Consider the following 21,126-nt stretch of genomic DNA (forward strand, 5'->3'; position numbering starts at 1 on the left):
ATTTGATGTCAGAACAGGCGTTAGGCAGGGTGATGTGTGGTCCCCAATCCTATTCGGCCTTGTCATCAACTACATTTTAGCTAACTCGGTGCATGGAGGATTAGACATTGGGAGATTGGTGGCTGACTTAGATTTTGCTGATGATGTTGCTCTCGTGGTGGTCTCAGACAGTGAGGTGCAGGAAAACCTACATCGAATCGAGGCCCTAGCGGAAGCCGCTGGTCTGAAGATTAATGTGGCCAAAACAAAGAATATGGGCGTAAAATGCGACAGCCCAAATGTTGTTGCAGTGCCTAGTATCCAACAGAACGTGGAGATACTCACTGGAACACATAAAGGCAAACTAGGACTCCTGGCAGAGACATCTAGCCAGTCACGACTAACCATCGGCACGGAGGTGCTGCTGGGAACGAAAAAGAAAGCGGGCTGGTTCGAAACACAAGATGGCCGGAAGCTCAGATTGAAAAGCTTAGCGGAGGCTAAGCCAGCGTTGGTAGCTTCACAACAACAATCTGCAGTAGCGGATTTAGAGTCGCTAGAAAATGAGAGTGGGTCAGCGGTGGCTGATCAAGAGTCTTTAAGATGTCAGAACTGTCAGCGGCAATTCAGTACAGTTACCGGACGCAAAGTGCACCAAACAAGATTCTGCAAAGCCGGTTTGTCAAAGAATGTCGTCGACAAGTCAAAGTTCGAGCAACTAGAGGCGAGCCTCACCTGTGACAAGTGTGAAAGGAAGTTCAAAACAGTCAATGGCCGAAAAGTTCACCAATCGAGATACTGTGGCAAACCTAAAGCAGCTGCCACACGCGTGTTTTCCTGCAAAGTACAAGATGTTATCGGAAACGAGTTTGAAAACATAGAAGCGTTCAAGTATCTCGGATCATATGTCAGCCTCAAGCATGGAGACCTCCAGGAAGTCAATTGCAAACTTGCAGAAGGTAGACAACGGTTTGCTAACTTCCAAAATCTCTGGAAGAGCAAGCAGCTCAGCGTGCACCTCAAGTGCAATTTGTACAAAGCACTCGTTTTATCAGCCGTGCTGTACAGCTCAGAGACTTGGACTCTTTCGAAATTAATGGAGAGAAAACTTGAGAGTTTCCACTGTGGTTGTCTTCGGAGAATTCTACGTGTGTCATATCTGGAGAAAGCAACGAACGATGAAATTATGTCAAGATCGCGAATGCCCCAACTATCCACGATGATCATGCTCAAACGGATAAAATGGTACGGTCACATCCAGAGAATGGAACCAGGAAGATTAGCCCGCAGTGCCTTCGATTGGGACCCGCCCGATCAATACGCCCATGCCAGACGCGCTCCTGGGGGGCAACGGAAAACGTGGATGAGTCAAATCGAAGGAGACTGTGTACGAAACAAAGTATCGTTCACCAGATTGCAGGAGAAAGCAGCAACCGGGTCAAAGAATGCCTTCAACAATTTCGTCGTACAGCACTTCACAGAATAACCAAACAAATAACTCTTCTTGTTTTGTTTGTATTTGTATTTGTATTTGTATTTGTTGCCAACCGTGCCTTTATTTCATATTTGGAATTAAAGTGTTGAAACAGTAGTAGTAGTAGTAGTAGTAGTAGTAGTAGTAGTAGTAGTAGCAGTAGTAGTATTAGTAGTAGTAGTAGTAGTAGTAGTAGTAGTAGTAGTAGTAGTAGTAGTAGTAGTCGTAGTAGTAGTAGTAGTAGTAGTAGTAGTAGTAGTAGTAGTAGTAGTAGTAGTAGTAGTAGTAGTAGTAGTAGTAGTAGTAGTAGTAGTAGTAGTAGTAGTAGTAGTAGTAGTAGTAGTAGTAGTAGTAGTAATAGTAGTAGAGGGGGACAAAATCCAACCTCACCTCCACGTGGTGTCCCCTGGGGGTAGGTTATGTGCTGCGGCTCTCCGCTCACATGGTCGAGCTAACGAGGCACTGGTCTTCTAGTTTGTGGCGCAACTAGTCGTATCTCAGCCTTCAAACACCAAAGCAATGAGTACATTCAACCATGGCCCCGAGTCCCGGGTAAGGGGTGCTAAGAATCTCCCGAGGAACCAACTCAGAATTGCAACTTTAAACGTCAGAGCACTGACCCAAGCCGGATCTTTAGAGGCTTTGAAAATGGATCTGGCGCAACACAAGTTGGATATTCTGGGAGTGCAGGAGACGAGATTGCAGGAGCAAGAAATTGATCTCGGAGACCACAAGCTCTACCTGTCTGACTCGTGGTTGTCTGGTGTAAAGTCGAGACAAGGAGGAGTGGGCGTTGCTGTAAAGAAGTCATTGATAAACAGCATTGTAGAACAAGTGGCTCTAAGTGAACGTATTTGCTACGTCAAGTTCGCGGCTCAGAGGAGAGCCAATCTAGCTGTTGTTGTCTGCTACGCACCTACGAATGAAGCTAGTCTCCAAGAGAAGGATTTGTTTTGGAGTCAACTTTCAGACCTAGTTTCCAGCTTCAAACATAGGGAGCGTATTTGTGTCATCGGTGACCTCAATGCAGAACCTGGACACCAGTTGAATGACACCATGAGCTGCAGAGGCCCGTTTGGAATGGGTGAAGAAAATGAAAACTCGGAAAATTTGTTATCATTTTGCACTTCACACAAATTGCTCGTAGGTGGTACATGGTTCCAGCATCGACAAGTGCATCGGTACACTTACAACCCTCCCAATCTGAGTTGTCGAAAAAAGATGCTAGATCACATTCTGTTTGCAGAGAGATACAGAGGATGTCTGACGAATGTGAGGACCAGAAGAGGGAAAACCACAATTACCGATCATGAACTGGTCATTGCGGAAGTATCTATGAAACTTTTGTCTAAAAAGCCATGTTTCACGCCCAGAATCAGTTCTGCAAAGCTGCAAGATGAAACAACGCGTGACTTATTCACGCAGGAGGTCAAGTTACATCTTGATAAGAGCGGCGATTTCGAGAATACAGAGCAGTCTTGGGACAATTTTCGAAAAGCCCTGAACCAAGCAGCAGTGAAATGCCTCCTTCCGGACAAGCGAGTGAACAAAACTTGGATTTCTCCAGATTCTCTGGAACTTATCCGGAAACGAGCTGATCTACAGTTGAAGAAACACAGCAGCGCGGTGGTGTTGTTAGAGTTCACAAACTGCTGTAAGGAAGTCAGAAAAGCTCTACGTGCAGACAAACGGGCATGGCTTGAACGCAAAGGCCAAGAAGTGCAGAGCTTTGCGGACAGAGGCAACTTGAAGGAGGTTTTTGGGGCATCACAGCAGATTTGCCGAAACTGGAGTCCCCAGTTGACCAAATTAGTTTCAAGCACTGGCGTCAACTTACGGACGAAAGAGGAACGACTTGAACGCTGGACGGAACATTTTAGTCAACTCCTGAATCCCTCAACATCCAGTTGTAGTACGAGATTGGATCCCGAAGAAGCAGCTGAAAGCTTGTCGATTGACCTGAGCCCAATTCGATTTGAAGAAGTGCTTGAAGCTGTCCGCAGGTTGAAGAATGGCAAGGCAAGTGGACCCGATAACATTTCCTGTGAGATGTTGAAAGCACACAAGGGTATTGTCGAGTGGCTCTGGGACATCATAGATAAGTGTTGGTCGACGGAAGTTCTGCCCGATGACTGGAAGGTAGCAGAAATTGTCCCATTATACAAGAGTAAAGGAAAGAGGTCAGAGTGTTCGAACCACCGAGGGATCTCTCTATTGTCAGTACCAGGCAAAGTGTTCGCTTCCGTTATTCTCAATCGATGCAAAGATTCAGTGGATCGCGTCTTAAGGGAAGAGCAGTGCGGCTTCAGAAAAAGCAGAGGATGCACCGATCAACTCTTTGCCCTGCGTCAAATAATAGAGAAATCAATGGCGTTTCAATTGGATATTAGCTTTTGTTTCATAGACTTTCGAGCGGCATTCGATTCTGTCGATCGTGAGCAGATGTACCAGATAATGAAACACTATGGTCTTCCGCAAAAAGTGATAACCATCATAAGAAACAGCTATGATGGATTCAAATGTCGAGTCAAAGCCGAAGGTGAGAAAGGACGCTTATTTGATGTCAGAACGGGCGTTAGGCAGGGTGATGTGTGGTCCCCAATCCTATTCGGCCTTGTCATCAACTACATTTTGGCTAACTCGGTGCATGGAGGATTAGACATTGGGAGATTGGTGGCTGACTTAGATTTTGCTGATGATGTTGCTCTCGTGGGGGTCTCAGACATTGAGGTGCAAGAAAACCTACATCGAATCGAGGCCCTTGCGGAAGCCGCTAGTCCGAAGATTAATGTGGCCAAAACAAAGAATATGGGCGTAAAATGCGACAGCCCAAATGTTGTTGCAGTGCCTAGTATCCAACAGAACGTGGAGATACTCACTGGAACACATAAAGGCAAACTAGGACTCCTGGCAGAGACATCTAGCCAGTCACGACTAACCATCAGCACGGAGGTGCTGCTGGGAACGAAAAAGAAAGCGGGCTGGTTCGAAACACAAGATGGCCGGAAGCTAAGATTGAAAAGCTTAGCGGTGGCTAAGCCAGCGTTGGTAGCTTCACAACAACAATCTGCCGTAGCAGATTCAGAGTCGCTAGAAAATGAGAGTCGGTCAGTGGTGGCTGACCAAGAGTCTTTAAGATGTCAGAATTGTCAGCGGCAATTCAGTACAGTTACCGGACGCAAAGTGCACCAAACAAGATTCTGCAAAGCCGGTTTGTCAAAGAATGTCGTCGACAAGTCAAAGTTCGAGCAACTAGAGGCGAGCCTTACTTGTGACAAGTGTGAAAGAAAGTTCAAAACAGTCAATGGCCGAAAAGTTCACCAATCGAGATACTGTGGCAAACCTAAAGCAGTTGCCACACGCGTGTTTTCCTGCAAAGTACAAGATGTTCTCGGAAACGAGTTTGAAAACATAGAAGCGTTCAAGTATCTCGGATCATATGTCAGCCTCAAGCATGGAGACCTGCAGGAAGTCAATTGCAAACTTGCAGAAGGTAGACAACGGTTTGCTAACTTCCAAAATCTCTGGAAGAGCAAGCAGCTCAGCGTGCACCTCAAGTGCAATTTGTACAAAGCACTCGTTTTATCAGCCGTGCTGTACAGCTCAGAGACTTGGACTCTTTCAAAATTAATGGAGAGAAAACTTGAGAGTTTCCACTGTGGTTGTCTTCGGAGAATTCTACGTGTGTCATATCTGGAGAAAGCAACGAACGAAGAAATTATGTCAAGATCACGAATGCCCCAACTATCCACGATGATCATGCTCAAACGGATAAAATGTTACGGACACATCCAGAGAATGGAACCAGGAAGATTAGCCTGCAGTGCCTTCGATTGGGACCCGCCCGATCAATACGTCCATGCTAGACGCGCTCCTGGGGGGCAACGGAAAACGTGGATGAGTCAAATCGAAGGAGACTGTGTACGAAACAAGGTATCGTTCACCAGATTGCAGGAGAAAGCAGCAACCGGGTCAAAGAATGCCTTCAACAATTTCGTCGTACAGCACTTCACAGAATAACCAAACAAATAACTCTTCTTGTTTTGTTTGTATTTGTTGCCAACCGTGCCTTTATTTCATATTTGGAATTGAAGTGTTGAAACAGTAATAGTAGTAGTAGTAGTAGTAGTAGTAGTAGTAGTAGTAGTAGTAGTAGTAGTAGTAGTAGTAGTAGTAGTAGTAGTACTAGTAGTAGTAGTAGTAGTAGTAGTAGTAGTAGTAGTAGTAGTAGTAGTAGTAGTAGTAGTAGTAGTAGTAGTAGTAGTAGCAGTAGTAGTAGTAGTACTAGTAGTAGTAGTAGTAGCAGTAGTAGTAGTAGTAGTAGTAGTAGTAGTAGTAGTAGTAGTAGTAGTAGTAGTAGTAGTAGTAGTAGTAGTAGTAGTAGTAGTAGTAGTAGTAGTAGTAGTAGTAGTAGTAGTAGTAGTAATAGTAGTAGTAGTAGTAGTAGTAGTAGTGGTATACAAAAGCAGAGGAAAAAGATCTGAGTGTGAGAACTATCGCGGAATTTCACTGCTCTCGGTACCTGGAAAAGTTTTTGCGTCAATCGTCCTGAATAGATGCAAAGATGCACTTGATCAAGTGCTCAGAGAAGAACAATGCGGATTCCGAAAAAGCAGGGGCTGCACTGACCAATTGTTTGCGTTGAGGCAAATACTAGAGAAATGTATGGCCTTCCAATTGGCCGTCAGTTTTTGTTTCATTGACTTCCGCGCTGCATTCGATGCGGTAGACCGCGAGATGATGTACAAGATAATGAAACATTACGGGCTCCCACAAAAAGTTGTGAATGTCATCCGCAACAGTTACGAAGGCTTCAAGTGCTGCGTCAAGACAGAGGGCGAGAAGGGCCAGATGTTCGAAGTAAAAACTGGTGTTCGCCAGGGTGATCTATGGTCGCCTATTCTCTTTGGCCTTGTGATAAACTATGTGTTGGCCAATTCAGTTCAAGGAGGAATCGACATTGGACGCTGTGTTGCTGATCTTGACTTCGCCGATGATGTTGCCCTATTGGGCGTCTCTGATTCCGAAGTTCAAGCAAATCTACATAGAATTGAATCTTTAGCCGAGGCTTTTGGCCTAATGATCAATGTTGGGAAGACAAAGAATATGGGTGTTAAATGCGAAAAACCCGGAGCCAGTGTACCCATTGCTCAAAGGAACGTAGAAGTTCTTACAGGAAACCGCAAGGGCTGTTTTGAGACTCTCATTGAGGCCGAAAACCAATCCCGACTACTCATTGGCAGAGAGGTGCTGGTGGGCAAGAAGAAGAATGCGGGCTGGTTCGAGACACTAGCTGGTGAGAAACTGAGACTGAAAAGTTCAGCGGAGGCTGAGCTTGTGACAGTTAGCAGCGACGAGAGGTCAGTGGTTGCTGATCTAGTGTCTACGGCGAATAACAGATCATCTGCGGTCTCTGATGACGATAGTTGTGTATGTTCAGGTTGTAAACGTCGCTTCGACACTGCAAGAGGCTGCAAAGTGCATGAAGCCAGAGTCTGCAAGTCTAAGAATTTGAAGAGGGTCGAAGACAGCGCGTCAAAGTTTGTTGGGCTAGAGAAAAGCCTCACTTGTCAGAAGTGCAGTAGGAAATTCGCAACAGTGAAAGGCCGACGAATTCACGAGTCACGATACTGCGGCAGAGGAAAGGCTGGAAGATCTCGCGTTTTCTCCTGCAATGTCCATGATCGAGATGGAGTGGAGTTCGAAAATGTAGAAGCTTTCAAGTATCTCGGTTCTTTCGTGAGCTTGCAACATGGTGACCTAAAGGAAATCAGTGTCAAGCTGGCGGAAGGGAGACAGCGATTTGCGAGCTTTCAGAAGCATTGGAAGAGCAAACAACTTAGTATTCCCCTCAAATGCAAGTTATACAGAGCTCTCGTGTTATCAGTGGTCTTATATAGCTCTGAAACGTGGACCATGAATAAATCAACGCAACGGAAACTTGAGAGCTTTCACACCAGTTGTCTGCGAAGGATACTATGTTTTTCATATCTGGAGAAGGTGACAAATGAAGAAGTACTGGCTAGATCACGTATGTCGACACCTTCTGCAATGATCATGATTAAACGGTTGAAATGGTTTGGCCATATCCTGAGGATGAATGACGATCGTCTAGCGCTCCGAGCCTTCACCTGGGAGCCGACAGAAAAATATCGATATGCTAAAAGGGCTCCAGGGGGTCAACGCAAGACGTGGATGGATCAACTTGAAGAAGATTGCTCAAGGAACAACATGAGCTACATCACCTTACGACAGAAAGCGAAAAGAGAGTCTAAATCCCGCTTCAACAGTTTTGTCGAACAGCATTTCCTGGATTAAATAAACCCAGATAAGCTCAAACTTATATGCATTTTATTAACTTGTTTGTACTTATTGTCATTGTTCCTTTATTTCTTTATGGAATTTAAGTGTTCAAACAGTAGTAGTAGTAGTGGTAGTAGTAGTAGTAGTAGTAGTAGTAGTAGTAGTAGTAGTAGTAGTAGTAGTAGTAGTAGTAGTAGTAGTAGTAGTAGTAGTAGTAGTAGTAGTAGTAGTAGTAGTAGTAGTAGTAGTAGTAGTAGTAGTAGTAGTAGTAGTAGTAGTAGTAGTAGTAGTAGTAGTAGTAGTAGTAGTAGTATCAGAAAAGGACGTTCCTGCTATACGGAGCAGCGGGTGTCCTTATCAGCGTCCGTCTGGGACGCCGCTCCTCGGTATGATCAACTACGTCCTATAGGTACAGCACAGACTAGGGGTGTAAAGCAGCGAGTATCGGTCTAGGATGGTAGTTCGACATCGGATCTATCAGATAAGCCTCTAACTTTTAACTTTTTCGACGAAAAAAGGCCCACTACCGGCTTGGTAGTGGGCCTGCTTTTCGTGGGTGATCAGACAGTTCTGCTACACCGGTTTTTATCTCGAACAGTTCTGCTAACTTTTTTTGAAGGCTGATTGCTGCACTTTCCAAAGGCTTCTGGAGGTGATTCAAAGTGCAATTGAAAGCTCACTAACAGTTCTTCATAATCTGTTTTCGGCTTTTTTGAATTTCAAGGTATAAATAGGAGCTACAGTTCGAGTAGTGGATTGGTGAGTAGACCGCGCTGCTAGTGCTTATACGTATAGGAGATTCCCAATTTACATTTTGGATGCCTTTTTTGCACCAATATCATTGTATTGGCCTGGAAAGACATCCTAGTATAGGAACTAGATATCTAAAATCATTAATTGTGGTACCTACCTTGCGTTAGTTGTACAGATAGGGAGGACCCCGCAGCTAACATTGATGATCAAACACCTCTCATTATCTTACCTGTTGATTGTTCCGAACAAGTTTTTCACCTTTCCGAACTATTATCGCACTGTATGAAGGCAAAAAGAAACTTAAAAAGGTTTCTGCAAAGCTAGGAGAGAGAACTGTGCTCACTAATAGCAATGACACTTGACGCAAAATTTCACCAAAAAATTTATCTCGGAGCCTCTTGCTACCCCACTACTACTACTACTACCCACTACTTACATTTACCACATTTGAAATACTGATCTCTCTTTCTGATCTCAATAGAAGACAATCAACGGCCCCAACATTTGAATTAACGTCCTCTCTAACATCTCCAATACATAATGGGCCTTCTATAATGTAAATAATGGGCCACGGACCCAACTGCTAACGCAGAAATCGAAAATGAACAATCTGGGTAATATAATCAACGAAGTAAAAGAAATAAGCTACACAGTAGCAAAAACAAAACAAAACATTAACAAAGCTCAGACAAATCAGCTACAGTAGTATAAAACAACTTATCTACAACAAAGACTCAACAAGATGAAGACGATGGAAGTTTGTGACAATCTAGCAGTATGGTCTGGTCTCACCAGTTTTCGAACTCAAGTTTAAACAAAGTGTCATTCAGCTAAGCGATTAACAAGTGCCTTCAGTTTGTCGTATATCTTGTTCACAAGGTTCTTGTGGGGTTTTTTTTCCAGCTTTGTCCTGAAGTGCAGCTTGGATTTCAGTCTTACTAGGAGTGGTCTTGGCCTGGGCAAATATGAGGAGCAGACCCTTTTCCTCAGCCTTCCAGTTAATTCTACCGGAAAATTTGTTAAGGCTTGCGATAAACTCTCCTCTCCTCCGTACCGGAACAACGCTCTGGGATTTCCTAGAGGCAGAGAGAATTGAGACATTCTCGTCCAAGTCCGAGAAAACTTCGTCGGGGTCATCAGGGTCGTCTTCAGCGTCCTCGAGATAGCGTGCCATCTCTTCTGCCTCAAGATCACTGTCGTCATCAAAAGCGTCCATGTGCTGTTGATGAGCCTGAACTTCAAATATCGCTGTGACGTCCTCCTCGTCCATTTCAGACTCTTCGTCTAATTTGGGGAAACTAGCAGCCAGGTCCTCTCTCACACCGAATGAGCTTGGTCCAGGTTTGTTCTGATCTGGATATAGGTGTGGAAATAAAGGCCCGTCGTTGCTCGTATTGAGATAAATTGTGCTCTTCGCCATTTCATAGAATTCCTGCGGAGTTACATGAGCAGGGATGGTCCTAATTTTCTCTGTGGGAAGTCTGAAGAGTTTACCGTACTCGTGCATTACACTGCCTGTATTGACAAGATCCATTACATAGTGTTGTGTTTCGGTCCGGTCTTGGTGTGCCGTTTGCATAAGATGGGCTTGGTATAAGTGGGGGTTACTCTCTTTCTGACCGAACATATATGTAGACAGTACTCTGCGCATTGCCGTCGGATTAAATTGCTTGTTGAGCAAGGACCTCGGTGCTATCTCCGATAGCGAGTCTTTGACAAAACGAGCTATGGACTTCTCTTTTTGATTCAATGTAGTTGGGAATAGATAAGCAGGCTCCGTGCCTGTTTCCTTTCTGAAAGCTACGTACATTTGATCAAACCATGGGATTTGTTTGACAGTTAGCTCGAACTTGACTGCGTACTGTGCACTGGTCTTGTGCTCAGTTGAGTAGACGATCTCACCTCTTCGCAACGGGGCGTACTGGTCGAAAGTAAGGTTCAGGATTGGCCCAGGCCGGGTTCCTGATAGTGCATGAAAGTAAAAAAAGACAAGTCCTTTTAAAAAATTATAAGAGTAATTGATAACAGTTGGGCTATCCAGGTGGTCCGTGACACACTGCAACATAGTTGCGCATTCTTCAGGAGATGGAGTTTCGCTTTTCTTTTTGTTCTGTAGAAGAACCTGATCCTTTTTCAATTGATGCCTGTAGTCCCCTGATATCTCAGACAAAACGTCCATCCAAACATCGTACGGAAGTTTCATCTGCTTCTGATTTCTTCTGATGTAACGAAGATACTTCTTGAGGACTACAATGAGGAGAACCATGGAGCTAGCTTTGTAGTTACCGTTCTTTTTCACTTCTTCGATGAGCTTGGACGCGTCTTCGTGTCTCCTGAACCGTCCTGTTGTAACCCAAAGCCTATTTAGATGGTGTTGGAATGTCTTAGTTACCCTCTTATGAACTGCGTCCGTGCTGTTGTTCTTACAGCAGGCCTTTTTTACTTGATCTCTAACAAAATACTCCAATAGAATCCCACCGTTCACCTTGGGCTACCGTAGCTGCGATAATTCATCTCTTATGAACTCAGGCATTTCATTAGGGTCGTTTTCAAAATGATCACGGAGGCCAACACTAACTTGGCGGTTCTTCCTGTCCCCTTTTGTCCTATGGTCGGTCGGGTTGACGAAACGTCGGAGGCAGAGACTGCAGTCATAGACTGGATCTTTGCACGATCCGCTCCTGTTAAAGTGCCGTCTACAATCGAGAAGATAAAGGCGTACGCTCTTTGTCATGGCCTTGTGACTTTTGTAGTAATATTGTGCCATATCCGCAAGTTTCCGTCCACAGACGTAGCACCTCGACTTGTGCTTTACTCGGTGAACTCTCGGACTGTCGAGCTGTTCCGATTCATCTAAATCGGATGCTTCTGAGATCGGGTCAGCTGAAAATAAAGTCAGAATCGATACCGTATATATACATAGCAACAGAGCACTCGTTTGTGAGTTTAGCTGTGAGTCCTGGTCCTCATCTACATTCTCACTAATTTTCTTCTTCTTATTTGGCTTGGGAGTGACTGGCGCAGACCTTTTGCGTTTGCTAGCTGAGCTGACCGTGAACGTTAATGGCGCATCGGAATACGTTGCGATATAGTCGTGGCTTTTATTGACAATTTCCTTCCCGGAAGGTTCCGGGGTCATTGTCGTCAAACAGTCCTCCATTCAAAGGCAAAACAAACCTGAAATAGTCAAAAAACATTGCACAGAAGGTAGTACTACTATATGACACAAAGAGAGAGGAGCCTACTGCTAATCGGTGGAAAATTGAAAAACCCAATTCCCCATTACAATAGATCTAAAACCGCGGAAACAGATGCTAATATTGACCAGGAGTTCAACACACTGACAAAAAATGGTTTTCCTACATCCAAAATTCACAAAGATTTGACTCTTCAAAAAAAATTATTTCACGGTATGAAGTGTCGAAAACACAAAATGCCCGACTACTTAGTGTTCTGCTGTATTAGAAGGTATTTCCGCAACAGTTTGTGCTCAGAAAGTTTTTTCTGATCGATAGAGACCAAGACCGTCATACGAGCTTCCGGGTGTGTTCACTTATTGATCTCCGTTTTTTTTCTAGTTTGAGGGTCCCCCTATAAATTTTTACGCCGAGGATATCCGACTACTGAATTTACTCTAGCAGCAGCGTAAAACCTCTAAGTAGTAGTAGTAGTAGTAGTAGTAGTAGTAGTAGTAGTAGTAGTAGTGGTAGTGGTGGTGGTGGTAGTAGTAGTAGTAGTAGTAGTAGTAGTAGTAGTAGTAGTAGTAGTAGTAGTAGTAGTAGTAGTAGTAGTAGTAGTGGTAGTAGTAGTAGTAGTAGTAGTAGAAGTAGTAGTAGTAGTAGTAGTAGTAGTAGTAGTAGTAGTAGTGGTGGTAGTAGTAGTAGTAGTAGTAGTAGTAGTAGTAGTAGTATTGAGCGCAAGGCCATTTTGCAGTAAGAAAAAAAATTAATCTCAGGCCATTTGGGAAATTACTTAGATGTAAAATGGCTTTTAAAATGGACATCGCCATAAAATTTTGTCTAGAGGCCAAAATGAAAATTTTTCACCCGGAAAAGAAAAAGGGGAAATTTTTGGGCCCATTGAGCAAAAAAAATTTTGATTCACGAAATTTTTTGGAAAAGTAGCAACATGATTATTTTGGCTTCAAAAAAATAAAATTTTCTGTGAAAACTCCATTTTACATTTTCTGATTTTCAAATGGCATCGAATTTTTTTCGTAGTAGTATTTTTTTTAATTTTCAAAAATGACATTTTTCTCAAATTTTTACTCCAATAGAGCCGAATTAGTTCTTTGGTTTCAAAAAAAAGTCAATTTGAGGCTGTTTAGAAACAGTCAAGTATTGATATCAGGCAAATTTAAATTTACATGTTTAACAAATTATGAGCTACATAGTTTGTAAAATATCCCGTTCGTAAAACATATATATATATATATATATATATATATATATATATATATATATATAGATGTGTGTGTGTGTGTTTGTGTGTTTGTGTGTGTGTGTCACAACCCATTGTATATATATATATATATATATATATATATATATATATATATATATATATATGCCCCAGCCCGTAGTAATTATAAAAAAATAATACATATACAAGTCGACTCGGGAGGGGGGCTATAATGGAAAAGACCCAATATCCCTTTGTTATTATTTAACATATAGCCCCCAATTATGGTAATTATATTGAGATGATGATTGGTGGCGGGCGTGAGGGGCTATAATGGGAAAGACCCCGAAAGTGAAGCCAATTTGCACGTTGTAGTATAAACAGAAAACTCACGTTGTAGGATAAACTCACGTTGTAGGATAAACAGAAAAGATCCAATCTCATTCGGGCAGAGAATAGTTGTCACCAAGATTTTCTAATTTTGATTGCATAAAGTTGCAGAAATTCTTCTCAAACTGACAGAAGTCCCATTAAACATGATCCTATATCTTTCTATTATCATTTAGTATTACCGCCAAAGTTGACGTGGTACTTTTTGCATTGGAAACACGTCACAGTTAACAAATTTATCAAAGCGAACAGCTTAAAATATGCATTGTGTCATTCCGAACTACGGATACAGAACTATGGCTAATATCAACAAAATAAAAATGCACAACATCATTTTGATTTGGTGTAATGGTTAGCACCTTGGACTCTGAATCCAAAGATCCGAGTTCAAATCTCGATGGAACCTGGAATTTCTACTCCGATGAATCCAGTTTTCAGCGTACAACGCATTCTTATTGATGATTGAGGGAAGTGGAAAACGGTTGCATTTAAAATATTAATTCTCCAGCTATGGCTGTGCGGCTCTCAATATGGTAAATTTTTGTCAAATTTGAAATCGCTCGACGATTGTTGAAAACAACAAAGTATTTGCGTCAACGAAATATTTAGAGACCTTTATTTCATATTTGCGTCTCTTTTAATCCAATTAGAGTCCAAATCAGTACATCAACAGGACCTGTACATAGACGTGTACATAGACAACAGGACGTGTATGTGATTTCTAATTATATATGCATATATTCATCTAATTTTTCCGGATTATGCCGATTACCTTTGCGCAATTTCGCATTCTTTTAAAGAATACAAATTTTGTGTATTTGCCTACCTATTTTTGTCCGCGTTTCAGCACAGCTGATCATCTTTTCCCATAAAACAGGTAAGCTGATTACCCAAATGGGTCATACACGCACTGCATCTCAAGCAAGAAGTAAGCCAAGCCTTTGTACTTTAATCCCTACAGATGGCGGACGGAAGAGGAGCGGGCTAAATCTAATTAGGGCAACGTCATTCAAGAAGGCATGGCCGGGGCCAACCGGGGAGGGGGGCGGGGGTTGGGAGAGAGAGAGAAGGTGAGAGGGGAGGAAGGGGGCTCTTTTTGGGATGCCTCAGTTGGATAATTAATTCAGACTGCATTTGCGATACCTTAATATAATTATGCAAACTATTACTGCTGGCAAATGTTACACGCATGCCTATGCTCACAATACGAAGTCATGCTGAAACTCCACAATTTTAAAACTTTATTTAGCTACACCCAATGAGCCTAGCTTCTCATTTCAGTTTTAAAATGTCAATTTTGTTTCTCTATAATCTTTACAGCTGCTCGAATTCTTGAAATGCAATCAATTTTAAAATCTATTTGAATTTAAAGATATTCAATCCATGTCATTTTGAATTCCGGCCGTTTTTGGCGACAAGAGAGAAAAAATGAAATGCTCGTTTAAGGTGCCCTTCAGACATGAAGTAAGCTTCATTAAGCTGCACTTTTATGTGTGCTTTTGTCGTCTCTTAATATTTGCACCACCAGATGCACGTGCCTGGTTTATACTTACTGATTTACTACGCAATGGCACGTGCTCTGTAACTGGGGGTCGCATAACGTACTTGGGGGAGGGGGGAGGCACAAAATATGAAAGATCCAAAACACGTTTGAACCACATTGAATTTACTAAACTATTGATATATCAGTTAAGCTACACTCCTTTAAGCAAACTCAGATCGGAAAAACTCTTAGGTAAAACTGAAGCTGGCGCAATACAAAAGAGAAGCTGGAGAAAAAGCAACAACAGACGCAAGCAGACCTGGATAAAGCGTAGTCGTGAATGCTTTTGTGTAGCTTTGTGTCGGTGAAGGTGCAGATACAGCCTTTCAGCTTGGCCTTGCTCTCCGACCCAGCTCGAAGCAGCTCCTGGGGCTTGAGTCGGTTGATTAATCCGTTGAAGCAGTACTGTGTTTTTGTCGGCCGAAAGAAGTTTGTAATTTAGTTAACCATGACTTGTATTTGGTAAACTACAACAATGTGTGAATTAGTACAATGCGCGTGCAACAAGTAAGCATTCAAGTTTGAGCGGATTAAAGGAGATTATGAACAAATTAATAGAAACTTGTAATATTGTCCCGCTCATGGCATATGTGAAACATACTAGTCCTCTAATAATCACCCTTAAAGTACAATTTTGGAACCAATATTTGGAGCCAACAAAGTAACACTATTCTAAATATATAGAAAAGTTTCTCAGCTCCCTTCTCTAAAAATTATTATATTTCGTTCAGACTGGCCATGATACTACTACGTGCTCTTCTTTAAAATCTGGCGGAAAAAAATTGTGAATTTCACTTGTAAGGCTATCAAAAAAACTTTTAAATTGTGCTTTAAAATTTTTTAAATTCTATCATTTTAAATAATATTAAATTCTATCATTTTAGACGATATAAAAAAAGTTTCTCAGCTCCCTTCCCCAAAAATTATTCTATTTTATTGAAACTTGTCCTGATACTATAAAGTGTTCGATTTTAACATCTGGCGGAAAAAAAATTGTGAATTTCACATGTAAGACTATCATATAAACTTTTAAATTGTGCCCTAAAATGTTATGAATTTCCATCATTTTAAATAATATTAAATTCTATCATTTTAGACGATATAAAAAAAGTTTCTCAGCTCCCTTCCCCAAAAATTACTCTATTTTATTGAAACTTGACCTGATGCTATAAAGTGTTCGACTTTAAAATCTGGCGGAAAAAAATTGTGAATTTAACATGTAAGACTATCATAAAAACTTTTAAATTGTGCCTTAAAATGTTATAAATTTCTATCATTTTAAATAATACTAAATTCTATCATTTTAGACGATATAAAAAAAGTTTCTCAGTTCCGTTCCCCAAAATTTATTCTATTTTATTGAAACTTGTCCTGATACTACAATGTGTTCGATTTTAAAATCTGGCGGAAGAAAATTGTGAATTTCATATCATAGTGAGGGAAGGCGTTGTTTTTGAGAGAACGGATTCACATTATCGTTTCAAACAGAACAACTGTTATATCATCTGCTTTCCATAATTTTCAGAAATAAATATTGGATAGATTGTTTTATTACTTTGCTGTTTTCAAAACCAGTTCGCGGTTCAAGTTTCCAGTAATTTATTTTGGCATATATTTATTTAGTAAATCTTTTACTGGTCATTGGTTAAAATTATTCAAATATTTTAATCTATTTTACGCTGGCAAAGTAGTCACTAAATTTCTGGTAAGCACTCTTAATTTGAGTTACCATTGACACGCAATAAAGTTGGGAAGTGACTATGTCTACTCTTGGAAGTGAAACAAAATAATAATTTTGCAAAAATTGCTGATTGGAAAATAAGATTGCCACAACTGAGACGAATTTGTTCACTTAGACAACACTAACAAATCGAAATTAAGGCGGCTCAATAGAGTAGAAAACGAGACGCAGGTTTCAAGAACGAAATGCATTTCACGCATTTTTATCTTCACTTCTCAAAATTTTGAGATTAACAGTATTTTTGAAACTTTGACAACAGTTTCATTTATTTTAATTTCTTCAGATTTTAAAACAATCCATCCTCGTCTACTGATTCTTTCACATTAGATCCCTTATCTTAATTTGAATCATCCATTCCGACGCAAACTCTCCCCAATCGGTCACTCCAGATATAACAATTCAACGTCAACCTCAAAATTTGACTACTGGACAACTATTGGAATTACAGCTTCGCTTTTTGATTAATATATGTTAATTCATCATATGCTTCTTACGATGATTTACAACTAGAAAGTTATCGAAAGTCGGTCTAACTATGACTATTAATCGGAGGTCTGCGTGATCTCAAGGCCAGTATATGTGCATTGCTGTGATGGCTTCCGGAGTTACCGGTTTGCAGTGTCGCTGATAACCTGAGGACTTATTATAGTTCGTTTAGAGAACGAGCGATGACTTAGCGCGCCCAGTGCCTTGGCTTGAAATCAAATCAAGAGACCAATCGACGAAAAGTCACCAAATTGTGCGCTGCCTGATTACGGGTCAGTTCAGACAAGCAGCTCAGTTGGAAAAGAGAGATGGTGTCTTGCAGCGGTGTACAAACATATAATAAACTTCGTAGAAAACTAGAACAAAATTTAAGATTCGAAATACCAAATTGTGCAATTATGATATTATACGACGATTACACGTACTTTTACAATTTTTACCACGAATATTACTATGTACTACTCGTTGGTAATCTCAATTGGTTATTGTGAATTTTGTCTTTTTCTATATATTTTAACTCTAGATCGTCAGGGCTTTTGAGCAATAAGCCGTGTTCGTTTGTCACTATAATTTTTCAACACTAGAGGCAGCAACTCGGTAACAAATCTCTAGCACTTTTGACTTATTTAACAGATAGATTAACAGGCAGAAAAGTTTAGGTTGGCTGCTATTTTGGTAAGTCAACAAGAATATATATATATATATATATATATATATATATATATATATATATATATACATATACATATATATATATATATATATATATATATATATATATATATATATATAGATAAATAATCCCCAAGAATATATAGATCCCCTATAAATACTATGATTGCTGCGCAAATTCCTTTTTTTCTACAGCTCTAGCCGTCCGTCTAATTGTGGTTGATTTAACACTGGAGGCCGAAAATATGCAACAAAACCGTTCGTAAAATAGTAATCGTTTTTAACTCAAAAAAATAATGAATGGCCTTAGAGAATATGCAAAAACCATAAATTTTGTTTCGGAGAGAAGGTGAAAAAAATTGGAAATTTTTTTTTAAAAAAAAATATCTCAATGCCACTTGAAAAAAATTAATCTCAAAAGCCATTTAAAAGTTACTACTACCGGCTTTACTACCAATTGTAAAACGGAGTTTTGACAAAAAAAATATTTTCAAGTGGCCTGAGATAAGGGATTTTTATTTTCATTTGGCCTTGCTATCAAGTAGTAGTAGTAGTAGTAGTAGTAGTAGTAGTAGTAGTAGTAGTAGTAGTAGTAGTAGTAGTAGTAGTAGTAGTAGTAGTAGTAGTAGTAGTAGTAGTAGTAGTAGTAGTAGTAGTAGTAGTAGTAGTAGTAGTAGTAGTAGTAGCAGTAGTAGTAGTAGTAGTAGTGGGGGACAAAATCCAACCTCACCTCCACGTGGTGTCCCCTGGGGGTAGGTCATGTGCTGCGGCTCTCCGCTCACATGGTCGAGCTAACGAGGCACTGGTCTTCTAGTTTGTGGCGCAACTAGTCGTATCTCAGCCTTCAAACACCAAAGCAATGATGATGTTGCTCTCGTGGGGGTCTCAGACAGTGAGGTGCAAGAAAACCTACATCGAATCGAGGCCCTTGCGGAAGCCGCTGGTCTGAGGATTAATGTGGCCAAAACAAAGAATATGGGCGTAAAATGCGACAGCCCAAATGTTGTTGCAGTGCCTAGTATCCAACAGAACGTGGAGATACTCACTGGAACACATAGAGGCAAACTAGGACTCCTGGCAGAGACATCTAGCCAGTCACGACTAACCATCAGCACGGAGGTGCTGCTGGGAACGAAAAAGAAAGCGGGCTGGTTCGAAACACAAGATGGCCGGAAGCTAAGATTGAAAAGCTTAGCGGTGGCTAAGCCAGCGTTGGTAGCTTCACAACAACAATCTGCGGTAGCAGATTTAGAGTCGCTAGAAAATGAGAGTCGGTCAGTGGTGGCTGACCAAGAGTCTTTAAGATGTCAGAATTGTCAGTGGCAATTCAGTACCGTTACCGGACGCAAAGTGCACCAAACAAGATTCTGCAAAGCCGGTTTGTCAAAGAATGTCGTCGACAAGTCAAAGTTCGAGCAACTAGAGGCGAGCCTTACCTGTGACAAGTGTGAAAGAAAGTTCAAAACAGTCAATGGCCGAAAAGTTCACCAATCGAGATACTGTGGCAAACCTAAAGCAGTTGCCACACGCGTGTTTTCCTGCAAAGTACAATATGTTCTCGGAAACGAGTTTGAAAACATAGAAGCGTTCAAGTATCTCGGATCATATGTCAGCCTCAAGCATGGAGACCTGCAGGAAGTCAATTGCAATTTTGCAGAAGGTAGACAACGGTTTGTTAACTTCCAAAATCTCTGGAAGAGCAAGCAGCTCAGCGTGCACCTCAAGTGCAATTTGTAGAAAGCACTCGTTTTATCAGCCGTGCTGTACAGCTCAGAGACTTGGACTCTTTCGAAATTAATGGAGAGAAAACTTGAGAGTTTCCACTGTGGTTGTCTTCGGAGAATTCTACGTGTGTCATATCTGGAGAAAGCAACGAACGAAGAAATTATGTCAAGATCACGAATGCCCCAACTATCCACGATGATCATGCTCAAACGGATAAAATGGTACGGACACATCCAGAGAATGGAACCAGGAAGATTAGCCCGCAGTGCCTTCGATTGGGACCCGCCCGATCAATACGTCCATGCTAGACGCGTTCCTGGGGGGCAACGGAAAACGTGGATGAGTCAAATCGAAGGAGACTGTGTACGAAACAAAGTATCGTTCACCAGATTGCAGGAGAAAGCAGCAACCGCGTCAAAGAATGCCTTCAACAATTTCGTCGTACAGCACTTCACAGAATAACCAAACAAATAACTCTTCTTGTTTTGTTTGTATTTGTTGCCAACCGTGCCTTTATTTCATATTTGGAAATAAAGTGTTGAAACAGTAGTAGTAGTAGTAGTAGTAGTAGTAGTAGTAGTAGTAGTAGTAGTAGTAGTAGTAGTAGTAGTAATAGTAGTAGTAGTAGTAGTAGTAGTAGTAGTAGTAGTAGTAGTAGTAGTAGTAGTAGTAGTAGTAGTAGTAGTAGTAGTAGTAGTAGTAGTAGTAGTAGTAGTAGTAGTAGTAGTAGTAGTAGTAGTAGTAGTAGTAGTAGTAGTAGTAGTAGTAGTAGTAGTAGTAGTAGGGGGCAAAATCCAACCTCACCTCCCCGCGGTGTCCCCTGGGGTAAGTGGTGCAGCAGCTGCCCGTAGGGCAGATGCATAGTACCACCGAGCTAACGAGGCAAGGGTCCTCTAGTTGGTGGCGCGACTAGTTGTATATTAGCCTTAAAACCCAATGCAATGAGTTCAAACACAAATGTCCCTGAGTCCCGGGTAAGGGGTGCGAAGATTCTCCCGTGGAATAATCTCAGAATTGGAGCCCTCAATGTCAGGACACTGGCTCAATCAGGCTCACTGGAAAGCCTGAAAATGGACCTGAAGAAGTACAAGTTGGACGTTCTGGGAGTGCAGGAAACGAGACTAGAGGAGCAGGAAATAGATCTTGGCGACCACAAGCGTAAAACCTCTAAGTAGTAGTAGTAGTAGTAGTAGTAGTAGTAGTAGTAGTAGTAGTAGTAGTAGTAGTAGTAGTAGTAGTAGTAGTAGTAGGAGTAGTAGTAGTAGTAGTAGTAGTAGTAGTAGTAGTAGTAGTAGTAGTAGTAGTAGTAGTAGTAGTAGTAGTAGTAGTAGTAGTAGTAGTAGTAGTAGTAGTAGTAGTAGTAGTAGTAGTAGTAGTAGTAGTAGTAGTAGTAGTAGTAGTAGTAGTAGTAGTAGTAGTAGTAGTAGTAGTAGTAGAAGTAGTAGTAGTAGTAGTAGTAGTAGTAGTAGTAGTAGTAGTAGTAGTAGTAGTAGAAGTAGTAGTAGTAGTAGTAGTAGTAGTAGTAGTAGTAGTAGTAGTAATAGTAGTAGTAGTAGTAGTAGTAGTAGTAGTAGTAGTAGTAGTAGTAGTAGTAGTAGTAGTAGTAGTAGTAGTAGTAGTAGTAGTAGTAGTAGTAGTAGTAGTATAGTAGTAGTTGGA

This window comes from Convolutriloba macropyga, chromosome 9 (genome assembly GCF_964194025.1).
Source record: "Convolutriloba macropyga chromosome 9, txConMacr16.3, whole genome shotgun sequence".
Lineage (NCBI taxonomy): Eukaryota > Metazoa > Xenacoelomorpha > Acoela > Convolutidae > Convolutriloba > Convolutriloba macropyga.